General features: G+C 37.6%; 1 pseudogene; it reads left to right on the top strand.

Annotated features, from left to right (window-relative positions):
- Positions 1 to 7,403: 7,403 nt before the first annotated feature.
- On the top strand, positions 7,404 to 8,779 carry LOC114497109 (annotated as a pseudogene).
- Positions 8,780 to 9,880: the final 1,101 nt, after the last annotated feature.

Genomic DNA, 9,880 nt, shown 5'->3' with positions numbered 1-9,880 from the left:
TGGCGAAAAGCTTGTGGGAGGGACACGGAGAAGGAGTATGCGGGGGAGGGAAACAATTCGCCCCGCCTTGGCTTCGGGCCCCGCCCCGGCCCCAGCCCCGCCCCTCAGTGTTTAGGCGGGAAGACTCTCGGAATCTTCTGGCGTTTTCCGCGTCACACACGCAAAAGTTAGTAAGAGCCAAAGGCAAGTGCAGTGCCTTTTGTCACCTCATGGGTACCCGTTTACGTGTTGGCTAAGCAAAAAGGAGTCAGTGAAAACAAAACAGGACCACAGTGAGTTGAGAATTGTTGCTTTTGGACTACATTAGGTTTAGGCTTCTAGTAAAATTTCCCTATTTCCTGACCTTGAGTTTTTTTAAATTTAGAAACCTCACCATTTCCTCTACTGTATGGTTTTTTCAAGTTTTCTCTTTGCAAACTAATATGCTGGAGCATTTAGTCCTAACTACTCATATGTTTTTCTCCAATATTGCAATGAGAAATGAGGATGGAGAAGGATCCTCTCACTACGGAAATAGAACGAAAATATTTTGTTAATGATATGAGAGAACTTTCAAATTTAAAAATCTTGAAGAATTTTCTTAGCACAGCTGTAGAAAATTCTACAACTATGGAAACAAAAGAAGGAAGTCAGCACTATAATCAGTTAAATTGTGAAGTAAGCAAAATAACTTTCATTTTTTTCTCAAGAATCATCCCTCCCCACTAACCTAAGAACAACAAATTATTGTGTTCACTGCGTTAGCACTTTACATCCAATCCAGTGTTTGCTTACAAGCATGCTATGTGGATAGATACCGTTTTTATTTAATTGCAGGTGGGGATGCAGGCTAAGACCCCCAAGTAATGCAGTAAATGCTGTATTTAGCTGGGACACACACCTTACCTGAAGGGCACTAAGGTCTGTACCCTTAGGCAGTATTATTCTTCAATCTGTTATCCTCTGGATCTACCTGTCTCAGGAGTTAGAAATCTCTGATGATTGGCTTCTCAGTTATCAAAATGTGTTTTGTCTTTCCATTTGGAGCCTGTTCTCTGTTAATGAGAAATCTGCTAAAGAAATCTTTCCCTATCTATTAGTAGGCACTTAGCATGTTATCCTTCCCAGGCAGCATGTTCATTAGCTCTGATGATGGAAACTTCAAATTGTGTCATAGATTACTGTGGAACATTTTGGGGACTCATGGAACTTTAAGAAGTATCTGGGTCAACTGTTTCTCAGAACAAGGGAAAAAGAAAATAAAATTTTCAATATATAAGTTTTGAAAAACTTCTATTTTTAAGAATAGAATTGGTGAAATTCAATCCTGATTTTAGGTAATATTTGTCTATATAAAACTAAATAACCGTTTGAGTTAATTTTTAAATAACATGTAAAAACACAAGTCACTGGTTCTCAAACTCTTTGGTCTCAGGAACCCTTTACACTCTTAAAAATTATTGAGGACTCCAAACAACTTGTGTTTATGTGTGCTATATCTATAAATACTTACATTATAAATTAAAAGTGAAGTGTTTTAATTTAATAAAAATTTTTAATTTAGTCATTTAAAAATAACATATTTCTATGAATAATAACTACATTTTCCAAAAATAGAACAGCACAGTTTTACATTCTTATAAATTTCATTAATGTCTACTTATAGAAGACAGCTGAATCTTCTATCTTTTCTTCATTAATTTGTTTCAATATCACACATCAGGTAGCCTTGGAAAACTCCACTGTACACTCAGAGAATGGGAATGAGAAAGGTAAATAACAGCTTATTCTGATCAGGGAAAGGTCTTGATCTTATGAATCACTGGAAAGGGCTTCTGGGAAACCCCAGGCGTCATTGGACCACATGTTAAGAACCAGTGTCTTAAACCATACACATGTTGGCTATTATGGGATTTTTTTTTGTCTAGTCATTTTGGCATCAAGTAGAACATTTAGTAGAAAGTGAAAGAAGACAGACAGTTTATAAGTATGAGCATTCTTCATTTTTCAGGAGCATAGAAAGAGTCAGCAGAATTCAAAATCATAACTGAAAACAATATTCGGCATTAGAAACCAGTCCACCGATTCAATTATTTTCATCTTTCAGCCTGCTGTGCAAAGTGTCTCCTGTCACATGAATATATAATAACACTAAGGTGGCTTTATATCCCCTACACAAACTAACATTAAGGCTCCCATAAATTTGAAGTAAAAAATCTTTTCATAGACATGTATGTAGTCAATGCTTACTATATCCAAGACTCATAATAGGTGCTGGGCTTATAAAAATTTATAAGCACTGATCCTGTCCTTTAGCAACTTGTATATGTAAAGAGACTTACACCCTGGTATAAATATATTTTTGCCATGTTCAGTAATTCCCAAATTAGTTTGATGATCAGATGTCTCAGAATTATCTGGGGAGATCTTGAAAATACAGATGCCTGGACTGTGAGATGTGCTATTTAAGTGGCCCAGGTTGGTACTGAGATATTTGGATTTTACAAAGTGACCCAGGTGATTCCCATGTAATGGTGGGTTTGGGCATGAATACTAAGCACATGGAACAAGGAAATGGATTTGGTCCTTGCCTCTAGTACTATCATACTATCATACTATCAATAAAGAAATATGATTTCTTTATTTCATCTTCATTATTTCAGAAGTATATCATTATTGAAAAATCTGTGTTACCAGGAGGAAAAGTACATATTCAGCTTCATTCAGTTAAAATAGAAGTTTATGTACTCACTTAAAACATTTTGTAGTACATCTGCCTTTATCACATAAAAATAATAATGCAAAATGTTACCACAGCAGTTTTCAATATACTATACCACTAGAAAAAGCAAGACATCTTTTTCAACAAGCATGTGACTGCAAAAAGTGTTATTCTATAGAGATTTGATTCAATTTCTTTAAAATGAATTCAATGAGATGCCCTGTATTTTATTACACTTATTTTTAGGGTTCCAGAGATTACCTTATAGTAGTATTTCAAAACCTGTGGAGTCTTCCATCACAAATTTCTTTTGAGGATATGTTATATGACAAATGGCAACGTAGAGATTTATGATCCAGTGGGTGTTGCAGTGGGTGTTCTTTGCTATTAATTGTAACTATTATTATTTATATTCAAGTAACTAAGAAAAATAAAAACTCAAGCTTAAAATTTCCTTCCTTCTTAACACAAGGGGGGAAAAGAAATAGATAATCATAAATATGATGATTTTTAATAAACTTTACTTTTAAAAAATTGTTTAAAGATTTTATTTATTTATTTTTAGAGAGGGGAAGGGAGGGAGAAAGAGAGAGAGAGAGAAACATCAATGTGTGGTTGCCTCTCATGTGGCCCCCACTGGGGACCTGGCCTGCAACCCAGGCATGTGCCCTGACTGGGAATCAAACCTGCGATGCTTTGGTTCACAGCCCACACTCAATGCACTGAGCTACACCAGCCAGGGCCAATATGATGATTTTTAAAAATTGGTGTATAGTCCTCTTGATTTCGTGATTGAAATTAACTTCAAAATTAAAGACTCCCTACCCAGATTTTGATTTCTATATACCTTTCCCCATGAAAATCAGTCTAGGCTTATTTGAGAAACAGCTGATTTCAGGACTAGGGAGGGAAGATACAACATAACCTGAAATACCTTGTTGTGCCAGAAATAAGGAAGTGCTCAGGGAATAAAATGGACACATGTCAACAGGAGCCAGCTTAAAGGGCTTCTCATTCACCATATCTGGGGTAACTAGAGCACCAAAATAAAAATGGTAGTAAATTAGCATTCATTGAATAAAAGAATCCACGATTCTCTACTAAAAAGAAAGACAGATGGCAGGAAAGTTATTTCTTAAAAGAGATTGACAACTGATAAATACAAAGAAACTAATAGAGTTAGAAAATCATCATTTTTCAATTATCATGAAAAAGATTGGTTTGGGGAAACATTGTCAATGGATTCTAGATTTAGAGGGGGGGATTGATGAGAAGCAATATACTTCCATGTTTTTAAAGTATCTTCCCATAGATTGTGTGCTATTTGTTGGAAGAAAAAAAGAGTAACCATATAGTGGAGAACCTAGGAACACTTTTGGTTAGTGATCAAGTTCTTCCCGAAGGGCATAACATCACTTGAATCTGATCATGAAGAAGTATCAACCAAACCCACATTGAAGAACATCCTATTAAATAACTGTCATGAAAGACAGAAAAAGGCCGAGGAAGTAACTGTTCCACATTAAAAGGGACTAAAGAGACTTGATGACTACAGTTGATACCATAAACTGGAACTTGTATGGGGGAGGGGGCACTATAAGAGTTGTTGGAACAATTGACAAAATTGGAATATGGACCATAGATTAGATAAAATAGCTCCCACATATGATAACTAGGTGGTGATTATATAAAGGAATATCTTTTTTTCTCAGTAAATACACACTAATGTATAAAGAGGTAAAGGGGCATGATGAATGTAATCTATTCTTAAATGATTCAGAAAAATTAATAAATCAAAATATCTAGAGAGAAAGAATGATAAAGCAAATGCAGCAAAATGTTAAAAATCAATGAATTTGAATGACTGTTATTCCAGAAGTTCTCTGTCCTGGTCTAACAATTCTCCTATAATTTTAAATTGTTTTTTTAAAAAGTTAAGGACTCTCCAATTTTTCACTCTTAGACTTCATTCTAAAATTGGCTAGAACATTCATCATGAACCTTTTATTTAGTCATTTTATTTCCACTATTATTATTAGTCAGGTGGTAGTTATCTTTTATAATTTTTTTTAATATATTTTATTGATTATGCTATTACAGTTGTCCCATTTCCCCCCTTCTCTCCCCTCTACCCTGTACCCCCCTCCCACCCACATTTCCCCCTTTAGTTCATGTCCATGTGTCATACTTATGAGTTCTTTAGTTTCTACATTTCCCGTACTATTCTTGCCCTCCCCCTATCTATTTTCAACCTACATTCTATGCTACTTATTCTCTATACCTTTTCCCCTCTCTCCTCCTCCCACCCCCCTGCTGCTCAGCCTCCATGTGCCCTCCATTTCTGTGGTTCTGTTCCTGTTCTAATTGTTTACTTAGTTTCTTTTGGTTTTGCTTTAGGTGTGGTTGTTAATATTTGTGAGTTTGCTGTCCTTTTACTATACATGTCTTTTCTTTATCTTCTTTTCTTAGATAAGTCCCTTTAGCATTTCATAAAATAAGGGCTCGGTGATGATGAACTCCTTTAACTTGACCTTATCTGAGAAGCACTTTATCTGCCCTTCCATTCTAAATGAAAGCTTTGCTGGATAGAGCAATCTGGGATGTAGGTCCTTGTCTTTCATGACTTGGAATATTTCTTTCCAGTCCCTTCTTGCCTGTAAGGTCTCTTTTGAGAAATCAGCTGACAGTCTGATGGGAACTCCTTTGTAGGTGACTGTCCCCTTACCTCTTGCTGCTTCTAGGATTCTCTCCTTCGTTTTTACCTTGGCTAATGTAATTATGATGTGCCTTGGTGTGTTTCTTCTTGGGTCCAACTTCTTTGGGGCTCTCTGAGCTTCTTGGATTTCTTGGAAGACTGTTCCCTTTGCCAGATTGGGGAAGTTCTCCTTTATTATTTGTTCAAATACATGCTCAATCTGTTGCTTTTCCCCTTCCGATTCTGGTACCCCTATAATTCGGATATTGGAACGTTTAAAGGTGTCTTGGATGCCCTTAATCTTTTCCTCAATTTTTTGAATTCTTATTTCATCATGCTTTCCTGCTTGGTTGATTCTATCTTCCTTCTGGTCCACTGTATTGTTTTGAGGCTCATATTCCTTCCTTTCACTATTGGCTCTCCTCCGTGTGTCTTCCTGCATCTGTTTTATGGTAATCTGCATTCTTTCATCTAAATTTCGTCCAAAATCCACCAGTTCCGTGAGCTTTCTGATCACCAGTGTTTTGAACTGCGCATCTGATAGATTGGCTAGTTCTTGGTCGCTCAAAAGGATGAGTCCTGGGGGACTGATCTGCTCTGTTGAAAACATAGGTTTTTTTTTGCCCCCCCCCCCCCCCCCCCCCCCCGCTGTCTCTCCTTTTTTTTTTTTTTTTTTTTTCCGGTCTGGTCGCTCTTGTTCCGGTGGGGGGCGGAGCCTTAGGTGCTCACCGGGGCTGGGCACCCCGGTCGCTATATTGTGATGTTATAAGTGGGGGCGGGGCAGGAGCGGGAGTGGGGCGGGAGAAAACAATGGCGGTAGTTCTGTTCCCCTGGACTCGGACCCTTGTCTGGGCTTCTGGGTCGCGAGTTCCACCCTGGTCCACAATCGCCGCCTCACTGGGTCTGCCAGCCGCAGCTTGCGTACTCAGGGATCACCGCTGCGTTCTTGCGCACCGGATGGCTGTCGCGCCGATTTCGCGCCAAACCTTCTCCCGACCTCCGCGCGCCGCCAACCCGAGCCAGCCCCGAGCCCGCCTGGCTTGTCTTTTCCTACCAGTCCGGATGAACGCGTCTACTTCAACTTCTTGGCTGCCCGACTTCCATTCAGATAAATCCTCTGCCGGATCTGGGTGTTATTCTGATAGTAAATTATTGTTGTAAATTATTGGTTTTCTAATCTTGGTTGTGCGAGGAGGCACGGTACGTCCACCTATTCCTCCATCTTGCCGGAAGTGTCATCTTTTATAATTTTAGTTTATTATATGCTATCGATAAGAAGCAAAGAAGCTGGATTTACAAGAGGTCAAAAATTTCCTAATCCCAGTTGTAGGAACTTTTTATATTTGTAATTAAAAGCTGATTCTAGAATTTTTTTATCTGTGCGTAAAATCACTGTTTTAATATATCTGATAAGGTAATACAAGGTGCCCCTCCCCTTAAGGAATAACATCACAACTCACTCAGTTCTACAAGATGGAAGCTCAAGGGTCATCTGAATCTCTTCCCTTCCTTATAACCATTCACAGTATCAAATAAAGAAATCTTGTTGATTATTTCTCCTTATATTTAAAAATTTATATCTATTTATTTCAATCTCACTTTTATACTACTGGTGCTATCTTTCAGCTGGATTACCACAAAATCCTATTCACTAATGTAGCTGCTGGGGATCTTTCCCCACCATTCCATTCCAGATGTTTTAAGAAATTGACTAACCGAGCCAGTTACTCAGATGAATCAAGGTTAAAGAAGGGACAAGAAGCAAAGTAAGTATACTTGTTCATTCCTAAACTATTTTAGGTAATTAGCTTTTCTAGTTCCTATAAGCATCATCTAATGTTTTCTCTAAAATAATTGGTTAAGTCTGAGGGTTTTTGTTTGTTTGTTTTAGTTTGTCTCACAATTTTAAACATTTTCTAATTACAAATGTATGCAAGCTCTTAAATTCAAACAGTTGAGAAACATGTGAAATAAATTCTCCTGGTGCAACTCTGTCCTGCATGTCTGTTTGGCAGAACAAAAGTCATTTGTCTCCATCCATCTTCTCTCCCACCTAAGTGTGGGAGATTGGATGGACATGGACATGAGCCCTCTGAGGCCCCAGAACTGTCTTTTCGGTTGTAAAGTGAAGCCCAACAAAGATTATCACTTTAAGGTGGATAATGATATGCACCAATTATCTTTACAAAAGATCCGTTTAGGGGCTGGTACAAAGGATGAACTGCACATTTCAGAAGCAGAGGCAGTGGGTTATGAAGGCAGTCCACTGACAACTTTAACAATGTCTGTACAGTCAACAGTTTCCCTTGGTGGCTTTAAAGTAACACTGCTGGTGGTCTTAAGGTTGAAGTGTGGTTCAGAGCTTGTGCATATTAGTAGACAACATTTAGTAGCTGTGAAGGAAGATGCAGAATCAGAAGATGAAGAGGATGAGGATGTAAAGCTCCTAAATTTATCTGGAAAGTGTTCTTCCCCTGGAAGTTATATCAAATACCACAGAAAAAATTAAAAGGTGCTGCTGATAAAGATGATGAGGATGACAGTAATGATGATGATGAAGATGATGATGATGGTGGTGGTGGTGGCGGCGATGATTTGAGGACGAAGAAGCTGAAGAAATTTATACAAGATACTCAGCCAAAAAATGCACAAAAATTTAACCTGAATGGGAAAGATTCAAAAACCATCAACACCAAGATCAAAAGGTCAAGAATCCTTCAAAAAATGGGAAAAAAACTCCTAAAACACTGAAAGGACCTAGTTCTGTAGAAGACATTAAAGTAAAAATGCAAGCCCTTTTAGAAAAACGTGGTCCTCTTCCCAAAGTGGAACCCAAGTTCATCAATTGTGTAAAGAATTACTTCTAGATGACTGATTAGGAGTCTATTCAAGATCTCTGGCAGTGGAGGAAGTCCCTTTAAGAAAATAGTTTAAACAGTTTGTTGGAAAACTCCATCTTATTTCATTTCCGTAACAGTTGATATCTGGCCGTCTTTTTTATAATGCAGAGTGAGAACTTCCCCTACTGTGTTTGATAAATGTTGCCCAGGTTCCAATGCCAAGAATGTGTTGTCCAAAGTGCCTGTTTAGTTTTTAGAGGTGGAACTCTACCCTTTGCTTAGTTTTAAGTATGCATAAAATGTTATGATAGAACATAGTAGTAGTGGTAGTCAGACAAACGGAAGTGGTGGGGAGACAAAAATATATGTGAAGTAAACTTAGTATTTTAATAAAGTAAAAAAAAGTTATCTTCTCTACTCTAACGTTACCCACAAAGATAACCACTGTTAAGTTTTTGTATTCTTCTAGACTTTTTTCTGTACTGTACCAATGTGTCTATATGTGTGTACATTTTTTAATGGGAATCATTCTGCACAATTTGTTCTTTTATTTTTTCTTTAACAGGTGTTTTTAAATTCAATTTTTATTTTATCAAAGTTGTGCATATATAGTTTTTATATGTACTTTTAAAAGTAAAAAAATTCAACAAGTAAAAATTGTTCTAATCATTACATACCACATCCATGTGGTTTAAAATTGAAAAATGTCCCTTCTACCTCTGTCCCTGAAACACTCAAATCACAAGGCAACAAATGACATTAGTTTTTATGCATCCCTTATACATATACAAATATACATATACATACTTTGAAGACCTTTTCATATCATTAAATAAAAGGCTTCCTCAACTTTTTTATAGAGCTTCATGATATTCCATTGTATAGACATGCCACTATCTAATTGCACGTACTATACAATGGAATGCCTAATTTATCTAATCAGGCATTTAAGATGTTTACAATTTTTGTTCTTGCAAATAATCTGCTATGAATATACATCATTTTACTTGTGTGAGTAATCTACAGAGTAAATTCCTGGAAATGGAGTAGAGGGTCAAAAGTTTCACAGGTTAGGTTTTCTGAGAAGCCAATTTCAGGACAGAAATTTAAATTTAGAGTTCAGAATGTTTATTAGTGCATGCCCTTGTGAAAGAAGGGGGAAAGAAGAAGGAGAAAGTGGGATTGAGAAGGAGAAGCTGAACTGTCATGGGCCCCATGCAGCCTCAGTCAATACCATAGGAAAGCTGTGGAGCTGAAATGATCTACCAGAATCAGCCCATGTTGGGTGGAAATGGCTAGGCTTTTATACTGGGCTTTTATACTGGGCTTTTATACCCCCGCTTCCATAATTTTTTGGATTTGGGCTGCCCCAGGGAGGCATTGACCTTAAGTGAGGAAACTCTGCAGTTAAGGCAAAACTTGAAAGGGATGACAGTTGAAAGATTGTCTGCTGACAGAACTTCCAGCAGCTGGACAGCAAGACCTTCTTTGAAGAGGGCTATCTGGGTGGCCCATCTCCATGTCCAACCCAAAAGGGTATCTACATTTTGTAACTTTGATAGATTTTGCCGATAGATTATACCCCTACCAGTAGTATGTAAGAAGGCCTGTTTTCCCATATCCTTCTCAACACAGAGTGTTATC

Source organism: Phyllostomus discolor, chromosome 5 (assembly GCF_004126475.2).
Source record: "Phyllostomus discolor isolate MPI-MPIP mPhyDis1 chromosome 5, mPhyDis1.pri.v3, whole genome shotgun sequence".
NCBI classification, from domain to species: Eukaryota; Metazoa; Chordata; class Mammalia; order Chiroptera; family Phyllostomidae; genus Phyllostomus; species Phyllostomus discolor.
Note: the sequence above shows the minus strand (reverse complement) of the source record. Positions and strands in the feature narration are given on the sequence as shown.